Here is a 22,827-nt window from a genome sequence, read left to right as displayed (position 1 = left end):
CTAGTTCTGAACTTTCTAGGCCTTTTCATTGATCTTTTTGTCTGTTCTTACACTGATCTCATACTGTCTTGATTATTGTAGCAGGCATTCTCAACATCAGCACTATTGACATTTTGGGCTTGATAATTTTTGCGGGGAGCGGAAGGGCAGCTGTCCTATGTATTGTGGGGTGTTTAGTAACATCCCTGGCCTCTACTCACTAGATGCTAGTAGCATCCCCAAGCTGTGGCAACCAAAAATGTCCCCAAATATAGCAAATACCCCTGGGAGGCAAATTTGTCCACTTGACTGCTTTGAGGTAGTTCTTTATCAGGTAAAGCAAATCCTCCAACTTTGTTGTTTTCATTTAGGATTGAATTCCTATTCCAATCATTACAGAATTAGCTTGTCAATTTGTACAAAAAAGTCTGTTAGGCTTTTTTTGGGAATGGTGCTAAATCCATAGATCAAATTGATTGAAGAGAATTGACAAGATAACTAAATTGAATCTTCTAATCCATGAGCATAGTATCTCTCCACATATTTGTGTCTTTAATTTCTGTTGGTAGTATTTTGGAGTTTTCATTATAAAGGTCTTGCATACATTTTGTTAAATATACCCCTAAGTGTTTCATATTTTTTATGCTATTGGAAATAGTATTTTTATTTGAAATTCCATTTTCTAGTCTTTGACTAGGTATAGTTCCTCTTGCCCTGCCTCCAACTTTAAACTCTCTTGGCACTTGAGTGGATGTCTCTCAGTCCTGCTGCTGTATCCTTTGTGAAGACTCCATGGGAAAGAATTAATAGGATAGGTGCAGATGAACTTTTGGCCAAGATATCCTCAGCTTGATCAATCAAGCTAACCCATGTTCAGTCAATAAGAGTTTGCTGTTGGTTCCCCTCATCCCTATCAGTGACTAGTTTGTTCTTTGTACTATGTCTCAGGAATCAAAGGAGTTTTGGGTGTTTTTTTCTCCTAGCAAAGCTTGTCTCTTTCTGGAATTTAGTTCATTTGTATTTCTTGTTTACAACCAACTAACCAACAAACAAAACTATGATTTTGTTGCTCTTCCAACTTCATTTCTTTGTTAGAGCAGGGGAAAAAGTCTCTTGTTCCTTTCTGCATCTGAACCAGAAATTATTAACTTGTTTCCACTTTTCTTTGTTTAGTGTTTTGGTATGTATATATATATATATTTTTTCTCTCCCTCCCCACCACCCCCGGCCACCGGTTGTCTGTTCTCCATGTCCTTTCGCTGTGTGTTCCTCCATGACTGCTTCCATCCTTATCAGTGGCACTGGGAATCTGTTTCCTCTCGTTGCATCATCTTGCTATGCCAGGTCTCCTTGTGTGCAGCGCCATTCCTGGGCGGGCTGCACTTTCTTTCTTGCTGGGCAGCTCTCCCTATGGGGCACACTCCTTGCGCATAGGGCTCCCCCACGTGGGGGACACCCGTGTGGCTCAGCACTCCTTGCACATCAGCACTGTGCATGGACCAGCTCCACACAGGTCAAGGAGGCCCGGGGTTTGAACGCAGACCTCCTATGTGGTAGGCAGACACCCTATCCATTGGGCCACGTCTGCTTCCCTGGTATATATTTTTAAGCTTCTTTTCTTATTATCCTTTTACTGTAAACATTTCGGTATCCTTATATTTTATATGTCTCTGGTGAACAAAGCATACTGAAATTAAATTTTTTATCTAATCTGACTGTCTTAAAACTTTTAAGTGTAGTACTTAATCTACTTATATTCGTCATGTCTGTTGATACTTTTAAATATATTGGTACTACTTTATTTTATACTCACCTGCTTTTTATATGTTTCTATTTTCCCTTGTTTGGACTGAGATTACCCACCCCTTCCTGTAGTTTTTAAGTTTCACATCTATTTTTTTAGTTACCCTAGAAATTTTAAAGTCCACAGTTAATTAATATGTTTATTCTTCTGAACAGTATAAGGACTTCGAAATGTTTTAACTTTATTCACCCTTCCCTTGACTTATATTTTGTTTCTCAAGATTTGAATTCTTTCATGTTTTTTTAAAAACTGCATAAATTAGACCATACTGTTTTTGTTTCATACAGTCAGTGTCTAAATTCATTCATGTCATTACTATTTTATTTGCTCAGTATTCTTTCTTGCATCTCTGACATTCCTTCTGGGATCCTTTACTTTAAATATATTCTTTAAGAGTTCCCTTAGTGAGGATCTCTTGGTAGGAACTGCATTTATTTGTCTAAAAATATTATTTTAACTTCCTAGTAAAAGATAGTTTCCCTGATTTTTCTTTTCCCTTGGCACTGTGAGTATAATATTTGTTGCCCAGTTACCATTATTGCTGTTATGAAATATTAACTGCCAACTTAATTTTTGTTCCTTTGTATATTCTTCCTTCCTCCATGGCTTTTGGGGTTTTCTCTTTGTCATTAGTGTTCTGCAGTTTTATTCCAACATAGATTTATTTTTCCTGTTTTAGAATTTATTGAACTTATTGATTCTGAAAATTAGTGTCCTTTATTAGTTTGGAAAAATCTTAGCTCCTATGTCATCAGATATTTATCACTTTTTCCTCTTTTTCTCTTATCTGCTATTCCAGTTATATGTATTCCAATTAAATGTATGTTAAACCTTTTTGCTCTGTTCTTTTTGACTCTTAACTGCTCTTTTATATTTTCTACACTTGTGCTGCCTAGTGGGCAGTTTATTAGCTCTATCTTCTTGTTCACAAATACTCTCTTCATTAATGGCTGATATTTCTGTTTTTATTCTTTTTTATTCCGAATTTGCCCGGTCAGTTTCAGTAGTTTCGATAGTCTCCTATTCCTTCATCATATCCCCCCCCCCTTTTATTTCTTTAAGCATATTAAAAATATTTATTTTATATTTTTTATCTGATAATTCTATTCCTGTAGTCTTTTTTTTTTTAAATCAGAACTTTCTTTTTTTTTTTTTAGGTTTATTATTTAATTATTTGTTCTTCCCCCATTGTCTGCTCTCTGTGTCCATTCACTGTGTGTGTTTCTGTGTCTGCTTGTATTCTTATTAGGCAGCTCCAGGAACTGATCCTGGGACCTTCTGGAGTGGGAGAGAGGCAGTCATTCTCTTGCGCCACCTCAGCTCCCTGTTTGCTACATCGTCTTACTGTCTTTCCTTGGTGTCTCGTTACATCATCTTGCTGTGCCAGCTTGGCACTCCTGCGTGGGGTGGCAGCACTCCTGCGTCGGCCGGCACTCCATGTGGGCCAGCTCACCGCACAGCCACTTTGCCTTCACCAGGAGGCCCTGGGCATCGAACTCTGGACCCTCTATATGGTAGATAGGCGCCCAACTGCTTGAGCCACATCTTTTTCCCTTACCTGTAGTCTTTGTTGGTCTTATTCTTTAGTTTTCTGTTCACTGGCTCTGATTCATAGATGCTGTTTCTTTGGTGATTTTATTAAAATTCTATTTTAAATCCTTTATTAGTAGTTAATATTAAATTCCTTTCATAAAATGATAATTAATGTCAGGATACTACCACAAGGTATGGTTGGTTTTACTTAATGAATTCCATATTTAAGTGGTTTCTAATTTTTGAACCACTAAAAATTACAGTGCAATGAGAATCTATTTACAAAAATCTGGTGCATTTTTCTTATTATATTATTTGGATACATTCCGATGGTGGTAATAGATGGCCATTTTAAAAGTTTTCTATATATGTTTTTTAAATCTTCAAAATATTTTAATGTTAGTGCTCCTTTTTAGGGGAGGAAGATTTTGTACTAGTGATTTTTAAAATTTTGAGCTCTTGGTCTTTGGAACTTTATTTGTTGTCGTTTTTGAAGACTGAGAATTTTATTTTTTATTTTTTATTTTATTTTTTTTTTATTTAAGAGATTTTTATTTAAGAGATGATTTGTGTGTCTGGGGATACCGTGAACTTTTAAGTAAATTTTTGGTCAGAGTTTTTCAGGCTGTACAGCTTGTTTGTATTATTGCCCCACAAGGGTGCAGACTTGTAGTTAAGAAGTTGCAGTGGAGATATGTTTCTGTTTTACTGTTACATTAAGAAAAAGTCAATGAAGACCCTTATCCCCATTATCTCCCTCTGCAAGAATGGGTTTTATTCTGTTTCACCCAATAAGGATGCAACCTTTTGGGGTCCTCCTGGCATATTTATATAGGTGTTAACTAATCCAAACTGTCTCCCTGATAGGGCTCCTGTCAACTCTGCAAGTAGTCCATTTACACCTACCTAGGCTTGCCCAGTTACCTCAGGGAAACCTTTGGCTGTACTCACTGTTGTGAATTTATGTTTTCCTATGTCTCCCCTCCAGGAATTCCTTTGCATCCCCCTCAAGATTAACTATGCATTTAAAAACATTTTTCTAAAAATATATTTTATCCAGCGTTTTTAGGTACATTTTCAACCTGATTTACTTTTATCCTATATTCAGTGTATCTTTTGAATTTATCTCTAGTTCTTTCTGAAATGTGGCAAAATATATTATAAAGGAAAAAGTAAAGTCCACGTTCAGTCCTGTCTCCAAGCTTGGAATATTATTCTCCAACTTAAGCTTTGGTAAACCTGTCGTACAGTTCACCACTCAGTACAGATGTTGCTCCTTCCCTTTAGGTGTTCTATATTCTCCTCTTCTGACTCAACTCCCACCCCCATTTATACCCCCAGACAACATGAATTACTCTCTTTCCATAAAAGCATTTATTTCCATAATGCTTTATACGTATTTTTCTTAAAGGAGAGGACACAAAGAGACTTGAATTTTATCACTATGTCCCTAGCATTTAATAGGTGATGACTAAAGTTTGTTGATCTGAATTCTCAAAATCTTTATAACAACTCCTGAAATTTTAAGCTTCTAGTTAGCACTATTACAATATAATATTCTGTTCATTTTCAAAAGAAGCAATAATTTTTAAAGCATTTTAACGGCTTATTCAACAGGTTGAAATTAAAATAATTTTATTTGATGTTTGGTAAATTGCATGGACTCATCATATTTAAGGAGAGATTAGTATATGATTAAAGTTTTATCTGCCTTAAAATCTCCAGAGGGACTACCTTGATACAGTTTTGACCAAATGGGGGTTTAGATCCCAATTCTAAATCTTAGCTCACTTTTAAATTATAGAGTATATTGTATTTTCTTGGAAACAGAAACTTTGTATCAGGCATATTAACTGAAATATTTGCCTTTGGCATGGCCCTATTTTTAAAAAATAAAAAAAGGGGAAAGTTTCTCAAATGATCTTGATAAGAGAGAGAGTGTGTGTATCTGTGTGTGTATGTATGTGTGTAGAGGATATTGTTTCCTATTGCCTTAATTAAGTCGTGGCTATAATGTACATGTCCAGCAATAAGAAAAAAAGAGATCTAAGGAGCCTTGGGTGTCCACTGGAGAAGCTAATTTTTTAAGTACATAGCTCTTCTGCCTAGCATTCATTCACATATGTGATGATGTATAGATGGGAAAGAAGTTAAGAAGGATGAAAAAAGGAGATGAGAAGAATTCCTGGTAGACAGCTTGGTGACAAGACCAACTAGTGCAGAGGTTGGGATGACCTAACAGTGGAGTAGACATAGGTCAGAGAAGAGGGCAAGAGGATGCCTACACCAGAGGTTGGGGTGGACAGCAGGTGCTCAAGGGAGTATGTTTCACTTACAAACATTTTTCTGATAAGCACTTTTCCCCCTACAGTTTAACATCTCCAAAAATCAGGATGTTCTAATAATCATTGGCATCCCATAGCTTAATAAACAGTTTGTTTTTCTTTTCTGGTAATCGTTTTGGTTTGCCAAAGTGTAGCTTACATAAAGTATCAGGAATGGGCTGGCTTTTATAAAGGGGGTTTATTTGGGCCAAAAGCTTACAGTTCCAAGGCCATGAAAAGTCCAACTCAAGGCACCAAAAGAGGTGCTTTCTCACCAAAGTCAGCAGCCACATGTTGAAGCAAGATCGTGGGCGACCTCTGCCTACGTCTCTGCATTCCCTTCTCTCTCTTAGAGTGCAGCTGTGGGTATCCAGGCATAGGGCTTGTCTCTTACCAGACCTCCTCTCTCAGGCTAGGCTGATCTGCTTTCATCCTGAATTCAGCTGCAAGCTATCAGTCATATGGCTCCTCTCTCCTTGGGCCTCAGCTCTTTGAGCCTCTCCTTTCTCTCACATGGCAGGATCAAAGGTGGATACCCCTTTTCCTCTGTTTTATCACACCCAGCAAGAGGGTGGAGACTCAACTTGAGTCACACCTCACTAACATAGTCCAGTTGGAAAGGGTCTCACATCCACAGGAATGGATTATTTCACAAACGTAATCTTTCTTTTTGGTGTTCATAAAATTTCAAACTGCCTTAGTGGTACATAAAATAATGGCACTTTTATCATTGCTAGTACATGATAGTTAATGAAATATAGTATGGAAAGCGGATTTGGCTCAACAGATAGAGCATCTGCCTACCACATGGGAGGTTCAGGGTTCCAACCCAGGGCCTCCTGACCCGTGTGATGAGCTGGCCCACATGCAGCACTGATGTGGGCAAGGAGTGCCATGCCACATAGGGGTGTCCCCTGCGTAGGGGAGCCCCATGCTCAAGGAGTGCGCCCCGTAAGGAGAACCGCCCAGCGTGAAAAAGGTGCAGCCTGCCCAGGAGTGGCGCCGCACACACGGAGAGCTGATGCAGCAAGATGACACCACCAAAAGAGACACAGATTCCTGGTGCCACTGACAAGAATACAAGCGGACATAGAAGAACACACAGCAGACAACTGGGGGGGGGGGGCAGGGAAGGGAAGGGAAGGAGAGAGAAAAAATCTTTGAAAAAAAAATAGAAATGATCATAAGGATATTAGCTGTACTAGCTTCCATTAGTTGTTTCATTTATATGTAATCTGGCACACAAATCAGTTTTTTTTTTTAAAGATTTATTTATCCCTCTCCCCCCATTGTCTTCTCTTTGCATCCATTCACTGTGCATTCTTCTGTGTCTGGTAGTATTCTCATTAGGCAGCTCCAGGAGCTGATCCTGGAACTTTCCAGAGTGGGAGGTGCTCAATCTCTTGTGCCACCTCAGCTCCTTAGTCTGCTTTGTCTCTTATTGTCTCTCCTCTGTGTCTCTTTTTTGTTGTGTCAGCTTGCTGTACCAGCTCTCTGCATGGGCCAGCATTCCATGTGTGCCAACATTCCTGAGTGGGGCAGCACTCTGTGTGGGTCAGCTCTCTGCTTGGGCCAGCTTGCCTTTACCAGGAGGCCCCAGGTATTGAACCCTGGACCTCCTATATGGTAGATGGGAGCCCAATTGTTTGAGTCACATCCCCTTCCCGACAAAATCCGTTTTAAAAAACATTTAGAAACAGACCCAGCATTAAACTGATCTGGACAGTTGACTGATGTTATTCCAATAAAAACCTACCTTTCAGGTGATTTATGTGAAACCAGCAATTACTTTTGTAAAGGTCCACCACTGAGCAGGCTGTATTTGCAATTGCTAGAAATTCTGAACCAAATACAAGTAATCATGATGCAAAAATGAATGTGATTATCCCCATCCATGGTATCTGAGGGGCTATTTTAATATTTATTAAGCAAGAACAACTTGTATGGCAACAACTTAGTATTGCTTTATAATATCCCTGCACATTTGGTGCCTCAAATTCATCTGTTTGTATTCTTGAATCTCTTTGGAATTTTCACATAACTGTTGAGCTCACAGACTGACTTGTCTTGTTTTACAAAATCGGCATTTGAGTGAAAGTGCCTCAAATTAAAAACTGTTCTTAAATTTTCTTTTATTTTGGCTGCAAAAACTCAGAGCCAAATGTACAGCTACCCTAGTTAAGAAATGTGGAATCACCCTTCTGGAGCATGTGTTGGGACTTAAACTCCTCATCACTGAAAGCTTGTCAAATGAGCAAGGAATGGGTTAGGCTTTATAAATTTGCACTAAAAGCTTACAGTTTTTTCCTTCTGAAATTCATACTGTTTTTAAAGTAATATTTAATAGAAATGTTGCATCTGCAACATATTAAGCTTCTCCTGACAGGCCCTGCCAAAGAAAATGGTTGTCCATGTAACCTTGTTTCTTTAAACTTTATTAATTATTAAAAAGAAGAGAGGGACAATGCTAGCATGGCATATAAAACTTTTGAGTTACCTGAATTGTAAAAAAATATTTGATAAAATTCATCTTTACAAAGCCAAGATGCCAATTTTGAGTTTCTGCTAATGTTCATCTGAGTTTTATCAGTTCCTTTTGTATGCAACCAGGATCTCTCCCTGCCTTTGTAAGGAGGCTGGTATAAAGGGTAGGTGGGTTATTTCCTGCCATAATCCACTGAATGGACAAAAAAGAGTGTAACTACAATGTAAACTATAATCCATACTGCGTAGCAGTGCTCCAAATTGTATTTATCAAATGCAATGAATTTGCCACACTGATGAAAGAGGTTGTTGATGTGGGAGGAGTGGGGAGGTGGTATGTCGGAACCTCTTATATATAAATATTTTTAATTAATTTATTGAAGCATATCACTCATACATAAACATACATAAACAATAAGTATATAGTAATAGTTGTGAACTTACAAAACAAACATATATAACATCATACAGGACTTTCATAACTTAACCTACCACCAATACCTTGCATTGTTGTTAAACCTTTTTAAGTAATGATTCAAGATCATTGTCAAAATATTTCTACTGGGGAAGTGGATGTGGCTCAACTGAGAGAGCGTCTGTCTGCCGTGTGGGGGGTCTAGGGTTCGATCCCCAGGGCCTCCTGACCCGTGTGGAAAGCTGACCCATGCACAGTGCTGCTGCGTGCAAGGAATGCCCAATACACAAGGAGTGCGCCCTGCAAGGAGAGCTGCCCTGCGTGAAAAAAGTGCAAATTATGAAAGAATATTGTCAAAATCTTACTACAAATTATAGACCTTATCTTACATTTGGTGTGTTTTTCCTCCAACCCACCCTATTATTATTTTTTAAATATATTTTTTATGACAGAAGTTGTAAACTTATAAAACAGTCATGCAAATGTGCAGAATTCCCAAACAACACCCCTCTGTCAACACACCACACTGTGGGGAACATTTGTTACAGTTAAGATAGTATCATATGATTGTTACCACGTCCATAATGTACGTTTGACTCACACTTTCCATACTGCCTCATATCAACACAGTACATCTTTGGCATAGATGCAAGAATATTATTACTGCTAACCACAGTCCATAGGTCACTCCAGTTGTATTTTTCCCATGCTTCTACACATTCCCAACACCCTCCAGTAGTGATGTACATTTGCTCTACCTCACAAAGGACACTCTTGCATCTGTACCATCAACCACAATTCTCATCCACCTTTGGGTTTACTTTGCTATCCAGTTCCTAGATTACTCTCTAGCATTCTGTCAAATGGCATTTACATACCTAGACTACCATTTTCAGTCACATCCCTATTTATAAACTAGCTGTTACTCACTATTTGTTACCATCCACTCTATACATTTCCACTCTTTTACAGTAAAGCTAATTAAAACTTTACATTAGGTAGCGAACTTGGCCTAGTGGTTAGAGCGTTCGTCTACCACATGGGAGGTCCGCGGTTCAAACCCCGAGCCTCCTTGACCCATGTGGAGCTGGCCCACGAGCAGTGCTGATGCGCCCAAGGAGTGCCATGCCACGCAGGGGTGTCCCTTGTGTAGGGGAGCCCCACGCGCAAGGAGTTCACCTCGTAAGGAGAGCCGCCCAGCACGAAAGAAAGTGCAGCCTGTCCAGGAATGGCGCCGCACACACGGAGAACTGACACAACAAGATGATGCAAGGAAAAGAAACACAGATTCCTGTGCCGCTGACGACAACAGAAGCGGACAAAGAAGACGCAGCAAATAGACACAGAGTACAGACAAGCGGGGGCTGGGGGGGGGAAGGGGAGAGAAATAAAATTAAATTAAATTTAAAAATCTTAAAAAAAACAACTTTACATTAAACATAAGTAGTCCATCTCAGTCCTCCTCTTACCTCCTTTAAGAGTCCACTACCTACCACCATGTCTTGAATATATTTTCCTACAATTTCTTCTAGAAGTTTTATGGTTCTTGCTTTTATTTTTAGGTTTTTGATCCATTTTGAGTTAATTTTTGGGTAATTTTTCCCTTCTTTTGACTACAGATACACAGTTCTTTCAGCACCATTTGTTGAATGGACTGTTCTCCCTGAGCTGTGTGGATTTGACAGACTAGTCAAAAAATCACTTGACCATACATTTGAGGGTCTGTTTCTGAACCATTCGTTTGGTTCCATTGGCCTATGTGTCTGTCTGTATGCCAGTACCATGCTGTTTTTACCACTGTAGCTAGGTGATATGATTTAAAGTCTGGAGATGAAGGTTCACTTTTCCTTTTTATGAAGTTTCTGGCTATTCAGGATCCTTTACCCTTCCAAATAAATTCGATAACCATGTTTTCAAATTTTTAAAATGCTGGTGGAATTTTTGTTGGGATTGCATTGACTCTGTATATCAATTTGAGTAGAATTGACATCTTAATGATATTTAGTCTTCCAATCCATGAGCATGGAATGTTCTTCCAGTTATTTAGGCCTTTCCTGATTTCTTTTAACAGTGAGTTGCAGTTTTCTGAATATAAGTGCTTTACATCATTGGTTAAGTTTTCTCCTGACTATTTGAGTTTTATCTATCATATTTTATTTTCACCACCCTTTTGATACTTTTAGTTACTTTTATTGATATAATCTTTATTTCTAGACTCTCTTCCAGGCCCCTCTCTCCTGTCTTTTCTTTTCAGGCTGTAGTACACCCTTTAATATTTCCCGAAATTCTGGTCACTTGCTTAGAAATTCTCTCAGTTTCTGTTTATCTGTGAATATTCTAATTTCACCCTCATTTTGAAAGATAGTCTTGCCAGATATAAGATTCTTGGCTGGAAGTTTTCTCTTGTATCTTAAATATATCAGACCATTGTCTTCTTGCCTCCATGGTTTCTGGTCAGAAATCAGCACTTCATCTTATTGGATATCCCTTATATATTTTGCATTGCTTTTCTCTTGCTGCTCTCAGAATTCTCTCTTTGTCTTTGGCCTTTGACATTCTGATGGGTATGTGTCTCGGAGTTTGTCTATTTGGACTTTTTCGGATGGGAGTACGTTGTGCTTCTTGGACAGGGATATCTACATCCTTCAGTAGGGTTGGGAAATTTTCTACCATTTCTTTAAATATTCCTTCTGCCCCTTTTCCCTTTTCTTCTCCTGCTGGGACACCCTTGACACGTATGTTTGCATGTCTTTTGCTGTCATTTCTTTTCCTGAGACCTTGTTCAATTTTTTCTATTCTTCATCTGTTCTTTTGTGTGTTCACTTTCAGAGGCTATTTCTTCAAGCTCACCAATCCTTTCTTTTGCCTCCTCAAATCTGTTATTATATGATTCCAATGTTTTTTTAATTTCATTGATTGCACCTTTCATTCCCCTAAGATCTGCTATTTTTCTATGCATGCTTTCAAATTCTTCTTTTTGTTCATCCAGTGTCTTCTTAATATTCCTAATCTCTTTAGCCATTTCATTGAACTTATTAAGGAGATTTGTTTTGACATCTATAATTAGTTGTTTCAAGTCCTTTATGTCATCTGGAGGCTTATCTTTTTCCTTTAACTGGGCCATAGCTTCCTGTTTCTTGGTGTGGATTATAATATTTTGTTGGTGTCTTGGCATCTGGCTTACTAGAGTATTTATTCTGGGTGCAGTTTTTCTCTTTCGTTTAGGGCTTCCTTCCCTTTCTCCCTTGCTGGTTGTGCAGTAGGAGCCAAGCATAGTTGGTGCTGTAAGCTGTGGAGGCTCAAGCTGCCCTCATTGCACCAGGAACCAATGAAGTTTCTTCCAATTTTCTCCTTTGCCAGGGGTAGGGAGAGCATCACAGCTATGTGGAATAATCTGTTTGCTGGCCTAGACTGTAGTTGCCCAGAGAGACTGATGAAGCCTCACATCCCTTTCTCCCCTGCCTGGGGAAGGGATAGACCTGCAGGTGTGGGCAGCAATCTGTGCAGTGCGGGTTCAAGATAACTGTAGTTGCCCTGGTAGACTTCTGATTTTCAGTCTATGCCAGCCAAATTTACCTGCAGTTACCTACATAGGCTGGTGCAGGGCTCCTCAGCCTCTTTCCTGTCGGAGGTGGAGCTGAAGCCTAGGTGGGCTGCAGTCTGATCTGCAGGCTGATCTGCTTGAAAGAAACTGGTTCCTGCCAACAATGACAGTTTCATTCAGCCCGGCTTCCCCTCAAGGGGGGCGTGGAGTCAGAATAGCAGGTACTGGCCTCTTTCTGACTTGGGCTGGTTCACACCCCAACTGTTCACAGGGTTATCTTTTAGCCAGCCGGAGTCTACCAATCAGTAGCCCAAATCGGCAGCCAACCGTCTCCTCCCCTGTTTCTGGGAAATGGAGCTTCCAATTCCAGAATAGCTCCTGGGGCAGCTTGTGCCACCAGAGTAGGATAATCACCGGCCTCCACGGCTTGGCTGGTAATTCCCGGGAGAGGCTGGTGCAGGTCCCCGCAGCTTCCTCTCTGCTGGAGGTGGCACTGGGGCCTAGTCTAGACCCGCAATATGATCTGGATGGGAAGAAGATGGTCTCCACCAGCACTGGGATTTTCAGTCCATCCCGCTTCCCCTCGTGCCAGGTGCAGAGTTAAGATAGCAGTTCCTGGCCTCTTTTGGACTTGGACAGACTCAAACTTTAGCTGTTTTCAAGATTATAATGTAACCTGCTGAATTTCCTCATCAATAGCTGAAATTGGTGCCCAATCATCTCTTCCTCCCCCATTTTGGGGAAGTGAAGCTTTTGATTCCAGCTGCAGAACAGCTCCCGAGGTGGCTTGTGCCTCCAGTGGAAGGGGCACCGGCATCTGTGGTGTGGAGCCCTCACTTATAATTCTTCTCTACAGATGGGCAGTCTCCTCCTCCTATTCCTTCAAGGATATTGCAGAATGCTCTTCTGGCTGCTTGAAGCCCCCAAATTCTTCAGATAGCTCCAGATAGCTCTGGGTGATTGATTACTAACTGCCCTGTAGCAGGAGCTGACTCTAGGAGTTCCTTACTCTGCCGCCATCTTGCTGCTTGTCCCAGAACCTCTTATATTTCTTAATGTAACATTTTGTGTGGTCTGCGTATCTTAAAAAAAAAAAAAAAGATAACTAATAAAAGGGGAAGCATAATCCCCTGTGTTTCTTATAGATCTTATTGCAGTATCAGTATGGATTGTGAGCTGAAATCAAGGAGTAGAATCTAATGTTGACCTATAAAGTTGATGGTCAGAAAGTGTTTGTCTTCACTAAAACCTATCAGTTTTTTAATTGAGTAGAGTGCTTTTGGCTGTAAAAGCCATGAAATGTAAACATTGAGGAAAGTACATGTTTTAATGACTAATATAATATATGCAGGTGCACGTCTTAGAATTTTCTCATTTACCCTAAAAGCTATACCTAAATAGTCATTTAGGAAGGAAATTTTAGCTATTAAATGGGTTATGTTGTGTAGTTTAATGCCAAGATTTCTATTTTGGTCCTTCCAAGAAGTTGATTTGTTTGATCATAGAAACTGCAGGCAGATGACTGTCTTTGGCATAATAGTTACACAGTTTAGAAATAAGCAGAGGAAAAAGGACATCCTTATGTTGTTATATTAAATTTGCCTTTTCCCACATTATCATAACTATATAATCCCTTGTACTTTTAATACGTAGAAAATTGTCTTGTGTTAAGTCTTCGATTTGTCTTTCAGAATTATGTGCCTCAGGGAAGAGACTTGAGTTCTGAAATCTAGTTTTATTTGTTTACTTTCTAGGTTTAAAGGTTCTTGATAGGCACATAACATGTACATAACCATGAAAATGTTTTGTATGATTATTGAGTAGCGTATACAGATAATGAAGAGCATTTACAGAAGTAGCCACAGAAAGGTTATTTAAGAAATATTGACTTTTTCCCCCACATAGCAGTTTGGCATTGCTTATGAATTTCAAAAATAAATATTGGATTATGTTTGTAAACTGGTCTGTCAGAGGTATCACTTTTAATTGATTAAATTGTGATTAGGACTTTGGGCCACATTAGTAGGGCATTAAGTCCCCACCTTGATGGGCGGGGACTCGCAGATAAAAGACATGGCAAAGGACAGAGTTGAGAGGTTTTTTTTTTTTTGACCTGGAGCCAAGGAAGTGAATCCTCAGGAGAAGAACACGGAGGAATAGAGATGACTCCTTAGACATGGCAGAAGCCCTTGGGGGAGAGAGAGAGTTGTTCGCCTGATAGTCTACAGCTAGCATTGCGGAGGGGGAGAGAGAGTCGTTCCCCTGATAGTCTACAGCTAACCTTGCGGAGAGAGCACAGCAGCTGAGCCTGGAGAGAAACAGAGCCCCAGGAAGAGAGGAACCCAAGAAGCCTGAGCTCTTGGCAGATGTCAGCAGCCATCTTGCCCCAACATGTGGCAATAGACTTGGTGAAAGAAGTAACTTAGCTTTATGACCCAGTAACTGTAAGTTTCTACTCCACATAAATACCTTTGTAAAAGCCAATAGATGTATGGTATTTTGCGTCAGCATCCTTTTGGCTGATTAATACACCCCACTAGATAGCAAGCTCCTTAAAAGAACTGTTTATATCCCTAGCATAATGCCTAACACATAACAAATGTGGAAAGAATGAACCATATCAATGATACAGATAGGACCACGTAGAACATCCGTTAGCCCAGTATTTGAGAAGATGAAGGCCTGTTGGGGTTAAGTATAGTGGTTTAACACTGTATTCAGAATCAGCAACCTGGCTTATCTAAGTTCTGAATTTAGTAGTTGTGTATCTATGAGCACCTTCTTTACACCCCTCTGAGTATTGTTTTTTTTTCATCTGTAAAATGTAGGTAAAGGAACCTATCCTACATGGTTTTCATAAAGATTAAATGAGATACTGTATTTGAAAAGGTTTAACATATAGTAGGTTGTCAGTAAATATTGCAGTGCACACTTATTGATAGACTCTTCACTGGGTTATAAGGATAAAATAGATTTCTTGAGTTAGAAAATACTGTTAGTAGCCCAGAGTCTGAAAGCTAGTAAGCGATAGGACCAGGAATGGAAAGAACCCAGCCTCCTAACTGCCAACCCAAAAAGAGTCAGTCATGAAGATAAAGACTTCCAGACTTCTGAATTGTCTGGAGTATGACTTACTGTATTAGTCGGGGTTTTCTAGGGAAACAGAATCAACAAGAGATATCTGTCAATAGTAAGAGATTTTATCAGAGTCTCTCATGTGTATCATGGGGATACACAAGTCCAGGTTCTACAGGCAGGCTGCAACTAGGGGCTCCACTGAAATTCCAGTGAAGATCCTTGATGAGTTCTGGGAGATGTTGGCTGTCCAAAGACGAGATGGGAAGTTCTCACTCAATACTGGAATCACTTCCCCTTTTAAGGCATTCAACTGATTGGATAAAGCATCACTCATTGCTGATGGCAACCTCCCTGATTGATGTAATTGTAATCAGCTATCTGTGACTTACCACTGCAGTAAAGTCAGTGGTGACTGAAGTAATAAATGCCCTTGTATTACATTTAGCCCAGTGCTTGCTTGACAAAACAACTGGGCACAATTACCTGGGCGAGTTGGCACATTAGCCTAACCATCAACATTTATATCAACAGGGCTATAAGTTTACCCCTACCTGCAAAAAAGGAAGTTTTTAATACTTTTTCCTTCAAGTGGCATTTTTCACAGCATCATACATAAATAAATGATTAAATTTTAACTTATGCAAGGGAGGAAAGTAAATATTTCCATTTGTTAGCTTATTCTGGAAAAATAATGAGTTTGTTTTATATCATGCTCTGGACTCATGCCCTAATTCCAGGTTTTACAACACATAAAATGCAGAATATTGAGTGTTACCTGGGTACTTTGTTGCCTTAAAAAAATCACTCTTTCTTGCGGGGTGGGTGTACTAATTGGTTAGTTTATATAGTTTACTTGTCATCCACAGCAAATATCTCTTCTGAAGTTCTATAAATACTGAAATTGCCATTTTTCTTTGCAAATCATGTAATGGTTTAAAAAGTCACTGTAGCCTTTTAAAAATTTAATATTCGTTTTTGTTTGTTTTAATATGGCATTTACATGGCTCAAAATTCAAAAGATACAGAAGGGCTTACAAAAGTGTCTCCTTTCATCTGTTTCCCTAGTCACCCAGTTAACCCTGGGGGCTAACAACTACTTTATTGAGATATAATTCATATACCATACAGGGCACCTATTTAAAGTATACAGTTGAGTGGTTTTTAGTATATTCACAATATTTTGCAACCATCGCCACAATCAATTTTTAGAACATTTTCATCTTCCCTGTATCTTTTAGTTATCGCTCACCCCTTCACTTCCTTGCCATGTGGACCTCTCCATAGAACTGCTCACAACTGGCTTTTTTTTTTTAAAGATTTATTTATTTATTTAATTTCCCCCCCTCCCCTGGTTGTCTGTTCTTGGTGTCTATTTGCTGTGTCTTGTTTCTTTGTCCGCTTCTGTTGTCGTCAGCGGCTCGGGAAGTGTGGGTGGCGCCATTCCTGGGCAGGCTGCTCTCTCTTTTCACGCTGGGCGGCTCTCCTTATGGGCGCACTCCTTGCGCGTGGGGCTCCCCCACATGGGGGACACCCTTGTGTGGCACGGCACTCCCCGCACACATCAGCACTGTGCATGGCCAGCTCCACACGGGTCAGGGAGGCCCGGGGTTTGAACCGCGGACCTCCCATATTGTAGATGGACACCCTAACCACTGGGCCAAAGTCCGTTTCCCACAACTGGCTTATACTAAAGCAAGTGATCTGAAAGAGGGAGAAAGGGACAGACACCAAGATGGAAGCCACAGTGTTTTTTTTAATGAACTAGTTTCTGAAGTTACACATTGTCACTTCTGCTTTATTCTATTCATTAGAAGTCACTGTGTCCAGCCTGCATACACTCAAGGGAAGGTGAATTATACTCCTCCTGAAGTGAGGAGTATCCTCAAAGACCAGAATCATATTAAGCATGGTGAGATGCTTTTGCTCTAGGAGGCTTATAGATATTGAGACCAACTAAAGTAAAAGCAGATTCACTTCTCCCAATTAGAATTCACCTCTAGGCATGTGATCATTAAGTAGAACATTGGGCAAACCTCAACTCCTTCAACTATTCTTACGCTTTCCCTGTTTTATCCTTTTTTTTTTTTAACCTCATCTATAGTTGAATTTGAGTAAGTTAAATATATGAGTCAGCCTAAACTACATTTAAAGTTAATAAGATATGGAAATAGCATATAGTCAAAATTATTCTTGAAAATGTCATAAATCCCCCGTGAAGTATTCACGAGTTTTTGTGTGTATGAATATAATAAGGGGAACGAATATGATTTTACAGTATTATTTTGTTACTTTATACCAAGCATGCGTAATTGAATTTGTGTAAGTTAAAGATCTTATGCTTTGTGCCTTAACTTTAGACTCTAACTCCAGCATAAAGAATGGCTCTAATGACGTTAGAATGATCCTGCTTGCACTTATGTCTCATTAAAAGTGAGAGATAACTTGATATTGAGTATACAGCAAGCAAAATAATTTTTATAAGGATTATGGGTGAGCCTTTTGCTTTTAGGTAGTCAGAATAAGTGAGAGTTTTCACAGAGACAGAAGAGTTAACCACCTTAAATTTCTGTGAAAGTACTACCTATTCCAATCATGCGTAGAATTTATAATTTCAAAAATTATCTGATTCAATTTTTTAACTTTTATATAGGCTGGCTATGTGTACCAAATAAGAGATAGTTTGGGAAATGTGAGTCCACATTAAATTAGGGCTATTAGGCATTAACAAGTGGTCTTTGAACTGAACTTAGAAAGACAAATGTAGTTCTTTTGTGTATTTGTATCCTCAATATCAGAGATAACCATGGAAATCCTAATCACTATTTCTCATATAAAGGAATATAAATCAGAAAAAGGCTCATCAGCAAGCCTATTTCAGATAATGGAGAGTAGATGGGGCTATGGAAGGGAAACAGATGAGTTAAGGGCATTTAGGCATATCTGGGGGAAAGCTATTACGCAATTTGGCAGTAGTATAAGGTATATGTAGAGAAGAAAATGGCGGATAAAACTAGAGAAGAATGATTGGGCTTTAAGTGTTAGGATAAGAAATTTGGATTATATTCTTTTTATAATTGTGTTTTATTGAAAGTTTTTTAAGAAAATTAAAAAATTTGGGGGGATAGCAAATGTGGCTCAAGCGATTGGGCTCCCGCCCTCCACACTGGAGGTCCATGGTTCAGTTCCCATTGCCTCCTAAAGAAGACAGTGAGCTGGCACAATGGGTAGGCGTGGCAAGTTGACACAGCAAGATGATTCAACAAGAGACACAAGAAGAAAAACATAATGAGAAACACAGCAAAGCAGGGAGCCAAGGTTCCCAGAGCCTCTTTTTTTTTTTTTAAGATTTATTTATTTTATTTTTCATTTCTCTCCCCTTCCACCCCCGCCCCAGTTGTCTGTTCTCTGTGTCTATATGCTGCGTGTTCTTCTCTGTCTGGTTCTGTTGTTGTCAGCAGCACAGGAATCTGTGTTTCTTTTTGATGTGTCATCTTGTGTAAGCTCTCCGTGTGTGCGGCGCCATCCCTGGGCAGGCTGCACTTTCTTTCCCGCTGGGCAGCTCTCCTTACAGGATGCACTCCTTGCGCGTGGGGCTCCCCTCCACAGGGGACACCCCTGCAGAGCAGGGCACTCCTTGCGCGCATTAGCGCTGCACGTGGGCCAGCTCCACACGGGTCAGGGAAGCCTGGGGTTTGAACCACGACCTCCCATGTGATAGACGGACGCCCTAACAACTGGGCCAAGTCCGCTTCCCCCTCTTAAAGAGGACAAGCAGGACAGCGAACTGGTGTGACTGGCAGGTGCAGCAAGCTGATGCAACAAGATGACTCAACAAGAGACACAACAGGAAAAACATAATGAGAGACGGAACAAAGCATAGAATGGAAGTGGCTTAAGTGATTAGGCACCTCCCTCCCATATTGGAGGTCCTGGTTCCTCCTAAATAAACAAAGTATATGAACAGACACAGCAAGTGCAAAGAATGAGGAGATAGGGAGAGATAAATAAAATCTTTTAAAAAAAAGTTTCGAAGAACAAAATGACCTTTTTTGCTTCAGATAAATATATTAGATAAGATGGTTAGATTGGATTTTCTCTAAAATCTCTTTCAGTACTATAAATCTATAACCCATGATGAAGTTGATCTTTAGACATTTCACTCTGTGGTGTCAGCTTGAGAAGCATATGTTTAATTATCAAGTCAAAAGATTTAGGGAAACGGACTTGGCCCAGTGGTTAGGGTGTCCGTGTACCACATGGGAGGTCCGTGGTTCAAACCCTGGGCCTCCTTGACCCGTGTGGAGCTGGCCCATGCGCAGTGCTGATGTGCACAAGGAATCCCTGCCACGCAGGGGTGTTCCCCGCGTAGGGGAGCCCCACGCGCAAGGAGTGCGCCTGTAAGGAGAGCCGCCCAGCGTGAAAGAAAGTGTAGCCTGCCCAGGGATGGCGCCGCCCACACTTCCCGTGCCGTTGACGACAACAGAAGCGGACAAAGAAACAAGACCCAGCAAATAGACACAGAGAACAGACAACCGGGAAGGGGGGGGGGGAATTAAATAAATAAATAAATCTTAAAAAAAAAAAAGATTTATAGCTTAATACTCATAGTAATAGATAAGGTCGCCAGGAGGAAAAAGTAAAAAAATAACAAGAAGGCTGAAACTGTGAGAAATGTCCACATCTAGGAAGTGGGAAGCACAAGTGGAATAGATAAAACATGATTAAAAAGAGATAAGGGATAAATTTTTTTAAAAAACAGGATAAAACCATTGTTAATGAAATTGATGACTGAGGAGAGAGAGGCCATTGGATTTGGTGATCTGTGGAGAAAGCAGTTATAGAAAGCTGGTGAAAGTCAAGTATACAGTTATATGTGCGGTGAGAAAAGACATTGATAAAACGAGTGTTAAATGAGAAGATGTATGTGAAAATCTTTTTACCAAACTTTGTAGTGATGATAAAGTGTCGTAATAGCAATTTATTACTTCTAGGATGGCTATTGCACATTTGGGACAAATGAAAACCTGAGAACTATAGTCAAATGATCTGAGTTCACATCCCAACCACAACTAATCTCTGTGACTTTAGGCAAATCACTTAATCTCTCTATTTTCTGTTAAGATGAACATTCCAATCTCACAGAATTGTGAGAGGCATTTATTAGGTGCTATTTATTTGAATCACAGCTAAAATATGAGATTTGAGTATGTTTGAAAATTGAAAAGAAGTTTGAAACAGGAGATGTTGAAGTAGAAAGAAAGGTGATAACGAATATATCCAGGCCCTAAAAAGATGGGAGGGAGGAAAGCAAAAACAATGGTTGAGGGTGAGGCGGGTGGGGGTTATATGGGGACCTCATATTTTTTTAATGTAATATTTAAAAAAAATAAAGACAAAAAAACTTGCTAGGTAGATGTAAAAAAAAACCAGAAACAATGGTGGAGATATAATCCAATAAAGTAGAAAAGGATAGGTGAAGAAGGTGAAAATTTGGAAATTCAAAAGAGAAATTGAAGAAGCTCAACAGGATTGGTTGGCCTCAAATATCTCAGTTTGAGGCAGCTAGAGGTATTTGGGAGGGAGGCACAGTAGAGATTCGAGTAAGAGCAGCTAAAAAGTTGACAGTAGCCTCTCAGTGGAATGTGATATAAGAAGTTACCAAGAGATGAATCAGGGGTTTACTCAGTAGTCATGAAGAATTTGTTGAAATTAAGCAACCTGATTTTTTATTTAACTTCTTTTAACAGCTTTGAGATATAATTCACATACCATAAAATTCTCCCATTTAAAGTGAACAACTCAATGGTTTTAGTAAATTTACAGAGTCTGCAACTAAATCCACAATTTAATTTTAAAACATCGTAATTCTGTACCCATTAGCAGCCACTCCCTTCTCCATCCTACCCCCAGGCCTAGATAACCACTAATCCACTTTGCATCTCTATACAGTTGCCTGTTTGGGACATTTCATGTAAATGGTCTCTCTCATACAATATGTGGTCTTTTGTAACTGACTTCTTTCACTTAGCATGTTTTCAAGGTTCATCGGTATTGGAGCATGTATCATTCCTTTTTATAGTCTAATAATATTCCATTATATGGATATACCACATATTATTTATCTTTTCATCAGTTGATAGACATTTTGGCTTTATGAATAATTAACATTTGTGTACAATTTTTTTTTTGTGGATGTGTGTTTTCATTTTGCTATACGGACAGGAATAGAGTTGCTGGGTTAAATGGTAACTCTGCTTAACATTTTGATGATCTGCCAGGCTTTTTTCCAAAGTAGTTGCACTGTTTTATTGTGCTACCATCAGCTCATGGGTGTTCTGATTCTCCATATCCTTACAAATACTTGTTATTTTCTGAATTTTTTATTATAGCCATTCTAGCCTATGTGAAGGCGTATCTCATTGTAGTTTTGATTTGCATTTCTCTGATGGCTAATTAAATTGCTCATCTTTGCATGTTGACTTTTTTATCATGGAAACTTTTAATGAATACAAAATGAAATAAAATATCATTACAACACCTTAAAAACTAAGAATGATTCCTTAATGTCAAATATCCAGTTGTGTTCAAATTTCCAGTTGTCTCATATCTTACTTTTCTCCTTTCTTTTACGATTTGCTCATTTGAATGAGGATCCAAATTGTGATTTGTCATTAGTTTCTTCAGGTTTCCTCTCCATATCTCTCCCTTTTTTTCCTCTTGGAGTTTAATTTAGAGGAATCTTGGTGCTTTTGTCTTAGAGTTTACCATAATCTGGATTTTACTGATTGTACCCTCAGTGGTGTGTAGCATGTTATTCCATCCCTTCTTGTGTTGATTGGTAGTTGAATCCATATCTTCATCACATTTGTATTTGAATTTTTTCTTTATTCTCTTTTATTGTTGTGGGGGGGATGATTACTTCATTAGGTAAGGCATATGTTTAATCAAGGAGGCATATAATATTGGGTTGTCCCTCTTTTTGTGATAGTAGCAGATACTGATAATAGTGCTTAGATCTATTAATTCATTAACGTTTGCAAAATGATGATATTGTAATTCTGTCATTCTTCAGTAGTAGAAATATTTCTGTAAGTGAAATTTCTCATTATCTTTTCTTTGATTACCAGGTGGGAGGAAGATACAGTTGGTATAGGAAAGGCAGGATAAATGAATGATTTGCTCCTTTTATTTGTTTTCAAATTGAGTTGGTTCACTAGCATCCTCTAAGAGGATTTATTACTAATGTATAGATTTAAACATATTTGATTTTATTGTAGTTATTGTCTTATTGTTTTGCAAATTATGCTCACCTTTGGCCAGTGGACTCCTGAGTCCTATCCACAGAACATTCGTCTATGTGTGACAAAATGTTTCAGGCATATCCTGTGTTTCCTGCCCCAGACCTGGAATCAGCCATTTCTTAAGGACCCCTGTGCGGTCATGGTATTTTGTTGCTTTTGGTTTGGTCATTATTTCCAGACTTTTCCAATGAGTGGATCTTTTTTTTTTTTTTTAATATTTATTTCTCTCCCCCTGCCCCACCCTGGTTGTCTGTTCTCTGTGTCTGTTTGCTGCGTCTTCTTTGTCCGCTTCTGTTGTTAGCAGCATGGGAATCTGTGTTTCTTTTTGTTGCGTCATCTTGTTGTGTCAGCTCTCTGTGTGTGCA

General features: G+C 39.2%; 1 protein-coding gene across 1 annotated transcript in view; it reads left to right on the top strand.

Moving 5' to 3' along the window:
• Positions 1–22,827, top strand: part of NLK (nemo like kinase) — a 177,263-nt gene that overhangs the window by 27,631 nt on the left and 126,805 nt on the right. The window lies entirely within an intron of this gene.

The sequence above is a fragment of the Dasypus novemcinctus genome, chromosome 21 (assembly GCF_030445035.2).
Source record: "Dasypus novemcinctus isolate mDasNov1 chromosome 21, mDasNov1.1.hap2, whole genome shotgun sequence".
NCBI lineage: Eukaryota > Metazoa > Chordata > Mammalia > Cingulata > Dasypodidae > Dasypus > Dasypus novemcinctus.
This window is presented reverse-complemented; position numbering and strand designations above follow the sequence as displayed.